The sequence below is a fragment of the Canis lupus genome, chromosome 13 (assembly GCF_011100685.1).
Source record: "Canis lupus familiaris isolate Mischka breed German Shepherd chromosome 13, alternate assembly UU_Cfam_GSD_1.0, whole genome shotgun sequence".
In the NCBI taxonomy this organism is placed as follows: Eukaryota; Metazoa; Chordata; class Mammalia; order Carnivora; family Canidae; genus Canis; species Canis lupus.
Genome location: NC_049234.1, coordinates 24,422,392 through 24,437,117, shown reverse-complemented (window position 1 = coordinate 24,437,117; position 14,726 = coordinate 24,422,392). Strand labels below are relative to the sequence as shown.

General features: G+C 35.4%; 1 pseudogene; it reads right to left on the bottom strand.

Moving 5' to 3' along the window:
• Nucleotides 1-13,246: 13,246 nt before the first annotated feature.
• Nucleotides 13,247-13,372, bottom strand: LOC119865453 (annotated as a pseudogene).
• Nucleotides 13,373-14,726: the final 1,354 nt, after the last annotated feature.

The window sequence follows — 14,726 nt, the reverse complement described above, 5'->3', positions numbered from 1 at the left end:
GCCACATAGCAACAGGCACGAAGATTATCCACACTCGAGCTGTTGTGGTGATTCCTCTGAAGTTTATATCAAATTGCCTAGCTCTAGGGGTGCCTGGGTGGCTCAGTTAAGCGTCCAACTCTTGATTTCTCCTCAGGTCACTATCTCAGGGTTGTGAGTTGGAACCCCACAATGGGAGATTAAGATCCTCTCCTTCTCCCTCTGCCCCTCCCCACTCATGCACTCTCTCTCTAAAATTAAAAATATATATATTAAAAATATACATATATAGTTTAGCTTGCATGGCTTCAGGAAAAGAGCAGTCTTAGTTTTATAATGATTCTACCTCAGTAGAGTGGGAAAAAGATGGAAAATTAGTAATAGAGTTATAATCAAATATTGGAAGAAGCTAGAAAAACTCAAGACCATTCCATTTACAAGTAGCAAACAAAACCTCACAGACAATCAACAGCACTAGAATCTGAGGTCCACAAGTATATTATTATTTTTTTTAGATTTTATTTATTTATTCATGAGAGACACAGAGAGGCAGAGACACAGATTGAGGGAGAAGCAGGCTCCTGCGGAAAGTCCAATGCAGGACTCAATCCCAGGACCCTGGGATCAGGTCCTGAGCTGAAGGAAGATGCTTAACCACTGAGCCACCCAGGCATCCCAATAATTCAGTGTTTAAATTTAATTCTTTGACTTTGATAAAGAGCAAAGCTGTATTATATTCATATCATAGAATAAAAATATTAACTTGTAAAATTCTATTTCACAGTCTAATCCATAACTATGGAGACACCCATTGTCATCTGATTATATATATATATATATTCCTATTTTATTGGAGTTCAATTTGCCAACATACAGCATAACACCCAGTGCTCCTCCCGCCAAGTACCCCCCTCAGTGCCTGTCACCCAGTCACCCCAACCCCCCACCCACCTCCCTTTCCACTATCCCACAAATGTATTATTGAAACATAATTTTCTCTCCACAACCATTTCCATTTCCATGAAGGACAACCATAGCAAGGCTCATTTGTTTGCAAGTTAAGCCCTAGTTTAAACAAACGTGGCCTGATTATTTATAAAAGTGCACTAAGAATAGTGACTGGCCATATAGGTTCTTTTGACTCTGTTTTGCTGAAACCTTTCTTAAGGAATCTCAAACTGGACCTTGAAGATCTCTTTAAAAATTTGTCCAACCGAAGCTAAGTTTTTGTCTAATTGTGTCCTGTTACAAGGAGAACAGATTCTTAATGGATTTATGTAAACTCATATATTGTTAACCTTTGTTGTAAAGACACTTTCCTAATTCTCAATAAGTTATAGCTTAAAAGAGAGGAGTCCTTAAAATCTAGAAAGCAAAATATTAAAGAACCAGCAATGTTTTAAAAATGAAGTCATAAAAATTTTAATCATCTTCGTTAGTTCATTTAACCTCCTGTAATTAATTCTTGTTGATCTTGATCTTTTGTTACCATTTTATGAATCTGCCAACTTTCTATCAAAGTTTCAGAAATTCTTATCCAGTTCAGTGTGATGATCTTAAAGTTATCAGAAACCTGCATTCAGAGTATTTGTCAATATCTTTTCCATGAATCTCCTTGAAGAGGAAGCATTTTTTGTAGGAACACTTTTGCAAAAATATCAAAGTAAAATAATAACTATGTAAATGACAAAAGACTTAAAAATTAGCAATGGTTGTTGAACATATCAGATAAGAATTCATGATAAGGCAGTTGACAAGGAAATTTGGTTATTTCTATGATACACACCATTTTAAGACAATTACAGGAATTATCACTGATATTATTGTATCAGGGCATATCAGATTCCCAGGAACTTCATGTATTTCTGTACTGAAATTCTGTAACTTACTATAAATATTTCCTAAAGAAAATTTAGCAACACTTTTTATTTGACAATACTTCCCATGAAATTTAACATATACAGAATGCTACAAGGTTGTACAAAAAAGACACTTAGCTTTAGTAGTAGAGAAAAATCTCAATTTTCGTAAGTAATCAAAAACCTGATAAAGACATAACAAGGGATCTTTGTTTTCTTGGCAGATCACATTAAAGGTAAAGAAAATCCTTTGTATTCCTACTGAAAGCAGACCAATAGTCTAAGAAAACCTTGTCCTTTCAACAAAGAGAAAACCAAATTCTCATTTTGTACCAGTGTACTTTTGATATTAAAATTCTTCCTTTTTTTTTCTTTTTAACTTAAATAAATCCATTCTAATCTTAGCTTGATCACACATAGAATTCCATCTTAAGATTTCTTGTCCGTGAACCTTCTATAACTTTCCATATCCATTTTGGTTTTGTTACTATCTTTTCTCTTTCTTATTTAGGAACAATCATTTTACTTTAGGACAAAATTACTTTCTTTTTTCTCCCTTACCAAAAATGCATCTTTATTTCTCATCCCTTCTTTTTTTTTCTCTCATCCCTTCTTTCACCAAAAACATACATCCTACTTTTCATGTATAGTAATTCTCTTTCATCTTTATCGTTTCTCATAGCTTTGTGTTTTTTTAAGCCCTTTTTTTCTTAACAATTTCATTTTTATTAGTTCAAATGCTATTTTCTCAATTTCAAAGCTTACAAAGCTTCTCTAGAAAAGACATGATGTAAGGCACTTGTTACAGAATAATTACAGTTTCACTCTGAGAGGATAGCATAATTGCCTATGCACTACATTAAATGAATATACACTCCTTCTGCATAATATAGTTAAAATAAACCATGCGCCTTTTGGAAATTATATTATGAGATTCACTGATGTCTATAGGTTTGTCCTGACATTGTTCTGCCAGACTGGAATGACAAGGGGCCACAGGATCCCTACATTATTGCCAAAGAGGGTTGCTCTAAATTGGGGAAAGAATAAAGATTTGAAAGATGGTACAACTTCGAAATTGAAGGTAAAGTTGTAAATATCTGGGAAGCCACCACCGGAATTCCCAGCCTTGCAAGTAGAAATAAATCAGAAAGAAGGCAATGAAAAATGGAGGAAGTTCTTTTATTTTTTTAATTTTTAAATTTATCTTCTTTATTTATTCATAAGAGACAGAGAGAGAGAGAGAGAGAGCCAGAGACACAGGCAGAGGGAAAAGCAGGCTCCAAGCAGGGAGCCAGATGTGGGACTTGATCCTGGGTCTCCAAGATCAGGCCCTGGGCTGAAGGTGACGCTAAACCGCTGAGCCACCTGGGCTGCCCAGGAAGTTCTTTTAAACAAAGAGTGCTGGTTGGTTGCAAAGCTGAAAAGCCAAGACAACGAAGTATGAGCTTATCAAAGAGTGATCACAGCCTGGATTTGAGGAGTTATCCCTGCGTGCATACAGGACAGAAAGGTTGGTTGCTCTTGGATTAGCCTTTTTAGCAGGGCACACAGGCCTTGTTGTTGCTCAATTTACTGTGGTGTAAGAGCAGTGGCTTTCAAAAACATTGGATAATTCCACAGAAGGAAATAGAGTGCACATTATGGCCAGCACATACTTGTGCGTAGTAAACCATGTAAGCAACTGAAATCAAAGAGTAATTAATTGACACATATTTCCTATTTTTGGTATATGCCCTCTAGACATTTGCACTCAATCTTGTACTTTATGAAGTTATCCTCACTATTGGTATATAGGTAATAGATCCACCTATGAATTATAGATATAACTGAAGACATATTTTATCTACTTATCTATCTATCTATATATATACATGGATGTAGATCCTTGCATATTTTCGATTTGAATAAATGTGAATCGTAACTCCCCAGTGGTGTATGACCACAGCTTGAAAATCAAGAAGTTAGAATAAATCTTTCCACAGTAGGAGATAACAGCCAGTGTTTCTCATCCTTCTCCTTCATCTGCCACAGCTCCCATGGGCCCCTGATCACTGCTTGAGGAGAGTTGCCTGGAATCAGTGGATTCCACTGACCAACAATTGTCATGTAAGCAAGAAATAAACATTTATTTATGTTATGCCAATGAGATTTAAGGTTTGCTTTGTCAGCTATCCCTAATTATAGAGCAATGCTTCATTCTCCCTCCCTTTCTCTCTCCCTCTCCCTCTCTCTCATCTCTCTCTCTCTCTCTCTCTCAATCTCTCTTTCTCCCCTTGATCAGTCTTCCTGGAGGTTTGTCTACTTTAAGAGTCTTTTCCAAAGAAAAATCCACTTTTGGAGTTAGTATAGCACAGTTGATAGAAGCACAGATTATAAATCAGTCTCTGTTCCTTATTAGCTTTGTGATTTTGGGAAAGTTATGTAATCTCTCTCTGTACTGCTTCACTCATCAGTAAAATGAGAACGCATAATTTTACCTTCTCCGAGTGTTGTTGTGAGGATTGAGTGAGTCAATATATGTAAAGCACTTAGAACAACCCTTTCGTACAGTATGTGCTGTTATTGTTATCTGTAATTTCTTCTCTATTAATTTCTGTCTTTATCTTGATTACCTCTTTCCTTCTTTGAATTTATTCCTTTTATTCTCTGTGGTGTCTTGGGGAATACTTAGCTCATTTATTTATAAACTTTATTGCCTTCTGACAAATATTTTTTAGTATATATATGTCTCCTTTAGTACTGCTTTTGCTGGTTCCTAGAAATTTTGACAGGGCACACCTTTATGCTCATTCAACTGCAAATTTATAACTTTCATGTATGACTTTCTCTTTAACGTGATTGCCATGTAGTTGTATGGTATTTTGATTTACAGATATTTGGGGTTTCCATAAATTTTACATTTGTTTTTTAATTTTGATTTTACTGAATGGTAGTTGGGAAATGCTGTAAGATATTGCTTCTTTGCAATTTTTTGAGGTTTTTATTGGGACTCACTACCTGATTGAATTGTATGAATGTTTCACGTGTGCTTGGAAAAGAAAAAACACGTTCACTGGGTATAAAGCTGCTTACGTGTCTTTCGGTTCATAGTTATTAATTATCATGTGCATTAATTTTTAATTTGTTTCCTGAAGGTATCTGGTTCTGATATGCAGGCTTTAAAATCTCTAACTACAACTTCTGATTTAGCTACTTCTCATAGTTCACAAGTTGCCGTCAGGGATTATGTATATATTTTTATGTGTTAATTTATTTATGGTTATCAGATATTTGGATATATTGTTCCTTTTATCAGCTCACATACAAAGTAAACTCTTATCTATAATTCTTTTTTGTTTGTTTGTTTGTTTTAAATGCTATTTAGTCTGAAATTAATGTTGCTACACCATGTTTCTTTTAGCCCCATTTGCCTGGTATGTTATTTTTCACTTTTTTTTTCATTTTAAATGGGTTAAGTGTGGCACACAAGGCTCTGAATTGATGAGAAGAGAACACATGCATACCTGCTATAAACGTGTGATTTATAAATTTCGATGTTATTTATTTATTGAATAAGAGTGTCAGAACTTAATAGAATGAAAGTGGTAAAACAACCAAGAACAGAAACCTATCTTTGTGTGACTGTTTCATTGTTTACTATGTGGTGCCTGTGTAAGGGACACTTTCCAGAAAGTATGTGTCCTGCAAAGGTTGAGAAAAATACTAAATTTTTATTGCACTTCTGCCTTTTTAATTCAGGCTCACTATGCAATTCCAGAGCAGCTTACCCTACAATTCATTTTGCCTTCATTAACAAAAAGGCATATATGCATAGTATTCTTGATTCTTGAACTAAATTCAGCACCAGGGAGGCCAGATCCTTACCAATGCAGGGCTGGGGATCATGTCTTTACTTTCAGAGTTCCAGTGTTTTGAAGGATCCTGCCTTCTTCAGATTGTTTCTTGGGAATAATTATGGCTAGAGCTCTTCCTGAATGTTAGTCAGGATGACGCTATACTCATTTGTGGTTAGATTATGAGTATAGCGTCAGTGATTTATTATTTTCATTCACATGTGGCAAACATGGCTGTTCTTCATGGTTCTATTCCAAAAGTGATTTGGGGTTACGGCTGCTACCAGAACTGTAACACATAGATAGGCTCTTGGGTTGATCATCAGAGAAAGGAAAATTAGAGCATCATAGTTTTAAGGACAAGGCTGGAGAGTGATTTACAGCACTTCTGACCTATTAACAGTCCAGAACTCAGTCATATGTCCCCAATTAGCTGTCAGGCATACTAAGATACACCTTCTTTCTGTCAGCCCAAGAAGAGAAAACATGGATAAACAGCATTCTCCCTGTCAAATTATCCAGTTGAACTCTTTGTCTTTTAATTGGTATATTTAATCCGATTAAATTGGCTATACATTTTAATTATTACTGAATCTCACTTCATATTTTCTATTTATAATATTTTCTTACTGTTTTTATCTTTCCTTTTTACTAATTGCCATAGACAAATTTTATTTTGGTAATTTGAAGGTCTTAGGCTCTACCTGAATTTGGTCAGTTATCCTGAACTTATTGAGGCTTATAGTTATTATTTTACCCCAACCAACCTCTTAAGTTAGTCAATTTTTGTCTTTTCTTAAAGTAAAGTTTCCTTATACAACTCATGGTTTTTCTTGGTCTTTCTACATCATCACATACAATTATCACTTAGAAATGCACTCTGAATACACTTTAATAATTTGGGCAGAGGGCATGTAATTGGTTATTGTTTATTTATATAGCAACGTTTTTATTAATTCTCACATGTTACTATTCTTTGTCTTACTGCTGGAGAACTTTAAGACTTCTTTCAGAGAGGTTCTAGCTATGGTAAAATTTCTGAGTCATTCATTATTAAGAATATTTCTATTTCAGTCTCCTACTTAAGTGATCATTTAGCTGGTTACAATATCCTATATTTGCACTTCTTTTCTTTTCTTTTCCTTCATCGCTTTGTTGTTATGACTCCATTATTTTCCATCTCAGGTGGAATGATATGATTCTTGCCATTTCCTTTCAAATGATCTGATTTTTTTCATGGAGATCTTCCCCTTTCATTTGGATATACTTTAACTTGGCAACTAGTCATAGCTTTTATTTTTCTAATTTCGATGAACCTATTTAATCTGATTCTTACATATTTCTTTAATTTTGGGATATTCCAAATAATTTATTTATATATTTTTCCCTTTAATTATGTTTTTCTCTGATTTTATAATGCTTGTTATGGGACTATGAGCATATCTTTACCTATCCTTTATCTTGCTTAACTTTTTAAATTATTCTTTTTCACTTAATGCTATCTTTCTGCCTTCTGTAAAAGTCTTAGACATGATATTTCAGCTCAGTTTTTCATGTTTTAATAGGATCTAGTCTATTATTTAGCCTATCTACTCAGCTTTTTATTTAAACATTTGTATTTTTATACCACTTATTTCCAATTAATCTTTTCTACATGCTTATTTCTCCTTGGCATTTCCAATACTCTTACTTCTCTCTTTGAACATTTAAGTGTGAATACATAAAAAAAATCTTGTTTCTCTCTTGTGCATTTATTCTACTTCAACTAGAAAAAAATGCTTAGTATGTGGCTTTTAGGGTGTTTTTTTAATAGCTGTGATTCTCATCTCTGTTTCCCCCCTGTTGTTTCATATTTCACTGGTAATATCTGTTATTGTGGTTGATAGTGTGAACTGGGGAGATGTGGTTAAATAACAGACCCTACTTCCAGGTGTGCTGAAGAAGTGGGAACAGTGGGGATAGTGTTTATGAGTGAAGAGCCTTTGGAGCTAGCATCTTGGCTCATTTTACCATGCTAGTCCCAGCCCTTGCTCTGAGGAAAATTTCTTTTTTCTTTTTAATGTTGTTTTATCCACTCTGAGAGTCAACTCTCCAGGCTGTCAAAGCAGGGGATGTTTTGTGGTGATAAAGGACAGAAAAAAAGAAGCAGATATTGGGTCGAATTCAAAACATATTGGCTGAAAACAATAGATTTTTTTTTTTTTTAAGTTCATAAGTTTGTGGGTCAGCAATCTAGTCTGGACAGCTCTTCTGGTCTAAACCATAATTGCTCGCTTGTTTGGGTAGTGTCTGTCAGAGGGTGACTGTTGCATCTGTGGGTTGCCTGGCAGCTGACTGGAGAGATTTGATTTTATTCCACATGACTCCTATACCTCCAGTAGGCTAGCCTAGGCATGTTCTCATGGGAAAGGCAGAGGTACAAGAGCTAAGGCAGTCCCTATATCCAAACACTCTTGGAATCTCTCTGTATGTCACATTTGTTAATACTCCTTTGCTGATAGCAAATCACATGGTCAAGCGTACCAACAGAGTGTAAGGGCACTACTGAATTATACAGCAAAAGATGCAGATATAAAAAATAGTGAGAGTATGGACTGTGTATGTTTGCAGTAAGACTCTTATAAACTGAAGTAAAAGCCTTTGGTGAGAAATGACAGATATCCATGGTCCTTGGGATAAGACATGTCCTAAACTTGGACAGGTAAATAAGGGATGACAGACTACAATATTGAAGGAAGCAGTTCTTAATTATATAGGCATTTTCTAGTATAAAAGTGCTATTATCTTTTTCCTTTACCACACTTCCCAAACATTCTCACTTCGAAGAACTCCTGTATTTGGAAGCATTCAAGCATTATTCACCTTACTTGAGTCACAAAAGTTTTTATGTACTTTGGAATTCTCTAGTTCTGGATTGGGAGCACTCAGTTTTCTAAATTTTGTCTACATATTTGGGAATTTAAAATGTAACGGTATTTGAATTAAATTTTACTAACAAACACTGTAATATAGTACCTGCTATGTTCCAAATTGAGAAATTCTTCAATGTTGCAGTTTTTATGAAATAAATTAATCGTTTTTTTATTGAATAGTCCACATTAAGTTTTGCATAGGAAGTTTATTTAGTTTGGTATTACCTTTTATAGTAGATAAGCTTTGATGCTATGATAGATCCTGACCTGTGATCATACTCAAGACTGAGAAAAACAGGGATGCCTGGGTGGCTCAGTCGTTGAACATCTGCCTTTGGCTCAGGTTGTGATCCCGGGATCAAGGATCGAATCCCACATCAGGCCCCCTGCGAGAAGCCTGCTTCTCCCTCTGCTATTGTCTCTCCCTCTCTCTGTGTGTCTCTTATGAATAAATAAATAAAAGCTCTTTAAAAAAAATAAAAACAGATGATGCATGGAAGGATTCTTTTGTCTTGAGGAAAGAGAGTGTTACTGAGTTATGAAAAAGGAACTATTCTTTTTATCTAATTAAATCACATTAATTTATTATCAGATCAACATATCCCTGGTAGGCAATAATATTGATATTAAAAATGTTAAAGATAGAGACACCTGGGTGGCTCAGCAGTTTGAGCACCTGCCGTCAGCTCAGGTCGCGATACCAGGTTCCGGGATTGAGTCCCACGTCGGGCTCCCTGCGGGGAGCCTGTTTCTCCCTCTGCCTGTGTCTGCCTCTCTCTCTCAGTCTGTGTGTCTCATGAATAAATACATAAATCTTAAAAAAAAATGTTAAAGATACTGAGTCCTCCATCATTGGAGATATTCAAGCAAAAACTTTAATTCTTGCCTAGGATCTTGGAGAAGAGACATAAGAATTAGGCTAGGCTAGAAGATGTTCTTTTTTTTTTTTTCCCTAACTTTGAGTCTACAATTCTACAATTAATTAAATTTAGATTCTTCTCTACTTCAAAGGTATGACATGAGTATGTCCTATTAGTGGATCAGATGCCATAGAGTTAAGCTCTGTAGTGGCTCACCTGTGTGTTCACACAATATTGTAATCCTAGCAGAATTAAGGCACATATACTTGTTAAGAGCCAAAAACCAAATTCAACGATTATGTGTTCTTATTTCAGTGACCTGCATATGACTTTGAAAAATAAGCATTTTTGTCTCAGTAAATAAAACTACTCAATAGAGTAGAAAATTTGCCTTCCATTCCACTAAATTTAATGTGGCAGGTTGGCACTATTTCTAGAGTGCAATGCATATCATTTACATGGAAGAGGAGAACTGGGCAAGTTACCTAAAAATTAGTCTCATTCAGCTGTTTAGTTCAATAATTATTTACTGAGAGCCTATATGGCAGATACGGTGGTGGGAACAAGAAAAACAAAGATAAATAACATCTGCTTCTTGTCCTAAAAAAACCTTATAGGACAGGTAAATAAGGGATGACATACTACAATATTGAAGGAAGCTGTTCATAATTATATATATGTAGAGTACAATGAGAGCACATAAAGGGACACTTAGTCTAGTGGTCAGGAAGGCTTCTTGGAGGAAATGAACATCTGAGCTGACTGAGGAATCATAAGCAGGATTACAGGTTGTAAGCTGGCGTGTAGAGAGCCCCAATCCCAATTACCAATCACCTGTACTGTAAAACCTATTTGATGTTATGTGAGAATTGGTCACATACTGGCCCATAGTACAAGTCTCAACCAATTTTAAAGAACAAATATCCTATAAATCACATAATGCAATTAGGTTAGGATCAATACCAAAAGAAAATTAGAAAACTATCATGTGTTTGGAAATGAAGAAACCCACTTGCAAATTATTCATGGTTCAAAGGAGAAATAAAAAAGGGAATTTAAATTTATTAGAATTAGTGAAAATTCTATGTATCAAAACTTGTGGATGCACTTGAAACAGCATTTTGAGGAAAATATTCAGCTTTCAGTTCTAATATTGGAAATGAGAAAATGCTGAATATAATGAATTTAGTATCCTACTAACAAAGTGAAAAAGTGAATAAGGAATCAATATCATAGAAAAGGAGGCAAGGATAAAAATTAAAACAGAAAGTACCAAAAGACTTGAAAGTACTTCTTTAATATAGTAAGTTGAATAATGCCCATCCCCCATATATATTCTCATCCTAATCCCTGGAATCTGTGAATATTATGGTAAGTGGGGAAACAACAACAACAAAACCATAAAACATTTGCAGATGTGATTAAGAATCTTGAGATCTTGAGATTGGGAGATCATCCTGAATTACCTGGTTGAGCCCTAAATGTAATCATATGGTCCTATAAGAAGATAAGAAAGTCAAAGGAAGAAGATAATGTGACAACAGCAGCAAATTGGTGTGATGTAGCCACAAACCAAGGGTGATGGCTAATTTTTTGTGTCGACTTGACCACAGAGTGTGCAGACATTTAGTCAGATGTTATTCTGGATGTGTTTATGATGTTGTTTCTGGATGAGATTAATGTTTGAATCTGTAGACCGAGTAAAGCTCATTTCCCTCCCTATTATGGGTGGGCTTCATTGAATCAGTTGAAGGCCTGGATAGAACAAAAGGGCTGAGTAAGAGGGAATAGATCCTGCCAACAATTTGAACTGAGACATTGTCTTTCCCTGTGTTTGAACTTGAGCTGAAATTGAAAGACTACCAGCTTTCAGACTGGAACTTACATTCTTGGCTCTCCTGGTGCTTAGGTCTTCAGACACATCTCTCTCTCTCTCTCTCTCTCTCTCTCTCTCTCTCTCTATATATATATATATATATATATATATATATATATATATATACTTATATAGGATATTCAAAAGAACAAATAAAATATCATATATAATGGTGAATAGAGACTTTCCTTTAAAATCAGGTATAAGAAAAGTATAGCTATAATCACTCCTACTATTCAACATTTTTTTAAACATTTTCCTGGAAATCCTGACTAATGTAGGAAGACCAGAATAATTTATAATTTATGAAGATTGAAAATGAAGAAATAAACCTTCCATTACTGTCTCTGTATAAAATGCAAAAGAACATATAGACAAATTATTACAATTATAAGAGAATTTAGCAAGCTTGCTAGATAGAAAACATAAAATCAGCCACAATTCCATACAAAAAAAAAAAGCTAGATAGTAAAATTTTTAAAAATAATGTTTATAATAATATTGAGAAAATACAAATAGGAACAAATTTAACAAAAGATATCAATCAACTTTAAGGACAAAACTATGAAACTTGGTTAACTGCATTAAAGAAAACCTGAATAAATAAAGCAACATATTCTATCTATGGATTAGAAGACTTAATGTCATAAAGTTGAGAACTCTTTCCAAATCCTTCAATCAATTGAAAACAAATCTTTTTCCCTCTCTTCAAGTAGGCTCCATGTGCCACGCAGAGTCCAACATGCAACCTTGAGTTCAAGACCTGAGCCGAGACAAAGAGTCTGACACTCAACTGAGCCACCCAGGTGTCCTGGGAACAATTCTAATTACTAATACGTGGGATTTTTTTAAAAAGATTTTATTTATTTATTTATTTATTTATTTATTTATTTATTTATTCATAAGAGACACAGAAAGAAAGGCAGAGACACAGGCAGAGGGAGAAGCAGACTCCATACAGGGAGACCGATGTGGGACTTGATCCCGGGACTCCGGGATCATGCCCTGAGCCAAAGGCAGATGGTCAACCGCTGAGTCACCCAGGTGTCCCTATGTGGGACTTTTTATAAGTATTTGTAAAAATATCTTATTGTTTTACCCAAAAAAGTGAAATTTTGGCAGTATTTTTTTCCTACTTTGTCAACTATAAACATAAAGTGCTTAAGAAATGGGATATTTTTTATGTGACACTTGTTTTTGAGGAAAATTTTTAAAAAAATATTTTATTTATTTGAGAGAAAGAGAGAGAGAGCACAAGTGAGGGGGAGGAGCAGAGGGAGAGGGACAGGTGGACCCCAGGGTGAGCTGGGAATCTGAGGACATGGGGCTTGATCCCAGGACGCTGGGAAAATGACCTGAGCTGAAGGCAGATGCTTCACTGACTGAGCTGGCCAGGTGTCCCTGAAGAGAATTTTTTAAAAAGCAAAACATGTTTATACCTGAAAATAAAGTGCTATGAACAAGTTATTTGTATTTGAGAGGAAATAGAAGGATTGGTACTCCTACTTCTGGCAGCTGTAGCCTAGTCCCTGTAGTTAAAGTTGTGGCATTAAAGCACAGTCTGCTGGGGATTGCTAAACATGGAATACCCGTCTCCCTGCATCTCTCTGGGAGATGCTGAACTGCCATTTCTTTGCAGCACAGCACACAGCCTAAGAAATGACTCCAATCTCCTTGGAGGACAGAAGAAACAAATCTTGCTACAAGAGGTCACTATGCACTCCTGCCAGGTGTCAGCAGCAGCCCAAGCAGAGACAGGCTGATCCCATTAAATAGTGTGGGTCTGAACCCCTGCCCCTGCCCCTAAGAGTCAACAACCTGATTAGTTTGTCAGAGGGAATAAATGTAGGTTTTGCACCATATGAGTGTTTATGTGTGTTCATGCATGCATGCCTGTGTGTCTAGCAATTTCTCTCAGTATCACCTATCCTTTCAAGTTCTAAAACAAGTTAATATTCAGAACAAAACACAATTAGGAGAAGTTTTTAATTAGCAATAATTGCGCCTCGGATAAACCTCATTGGCTACTATACTGCCACTGTGCAAAGCTAGAACAAAACACAATTAAAACCCCAAATATGTTAGTTGACTCTAAAATTTTGGAAGCCCAGAGGGCAAAGAATAGTTGGAATATTCTTTAAAAAGGGGGGGGGGGGCAGCCCCTGTGGCGCAGTGGTTTAGCGCCGCCTGCAGCACGGGGTGTGATCCTGAAGACCCAGGATCGAGTCCCACGTCGGGCTCCCTGAGTGGAGCCTGCTTCTCCCTCTGCCTGTGTCTCTGCCTCTCTCTCTCTCTCTCTCTCTCTGAATAAATAAATAAATAAATAAAATATATTCTAAAAATTAAAAAATTAAAAAATTAAGAAAAAGAATAAGAAGAATTTGCCTTGTCAGACAAAGATCATTGTAAAAGTATAATAGTTGTAATAAATAATGCAGTACAGTGATAGACAATTTGACAAATGAAACAGAATCAGGAACCCAGAAAGTGAAGCATGTGTAATTGTCAACCTTATTTATAAAACAACCAACCTTGTGCTTCCACATAGAAATGATGGACAACGCAGTTGCTAAATCGATAATGTTCTGATAATGAACTAACCATAGGAAAATGATGGAATTTATTATTTACTTCGCACCATACATAAGATTATATCCCATGAGATTACAAATTTGAAAAAGGAAAACCAAAATTTTATAGCTTTTAGAAGACAATGCAGGAGAATAACTTTCTGACCTTACATAGGGAAGTATTTCTTAAAGAAGACATAAAGGTCATAGTTTGAAAGACAAATCAAATGAATGATATTTAGAAAGAACATCTGTTTAGCAAAATGCACCATAAACAGGATGAAAGGCAAACCACAAAATATAATAATTAGGACTTAAAATACATAAATAACTCCTCTAAACTAATAGGATTGCCATTAGGAAAACAGAAAAAAAGACACGTCTAGCACTTTACAGAAGAAGAAATCGGAGTGGCAAAAAAAACATGTAAGAAGATGTTTCACTCATTAGTGATTATGTCACTAATCAGATCCACTTGACTGGCAAAAATTAAAAAGCCTGGCAATATGAAGTGATGATAAGCATATAGAACAGTAGGAACATTCATCACTTGCAGAGGAAATGTGTATTGGTGTAAACATGTTGGAAAACTCTGATGGTATCTAATAAATTTGAGCATCACATATTGAGAGGACCATCAGATTCATTCTTAGGTTTATTCCCCAGAGAAACATTTTCACATGAGCCTCTTTGGACACAGACAATAATTTCTAGCAGGCATGTCATCCATAGCAGAAATTCTGGAAGTATCCCAGATCCATCCATTATTTACTATATCCCAGTAATATAGTAAATAAATAAATTGAGATGTATTTTTTAAAAACTGGTGGCTGT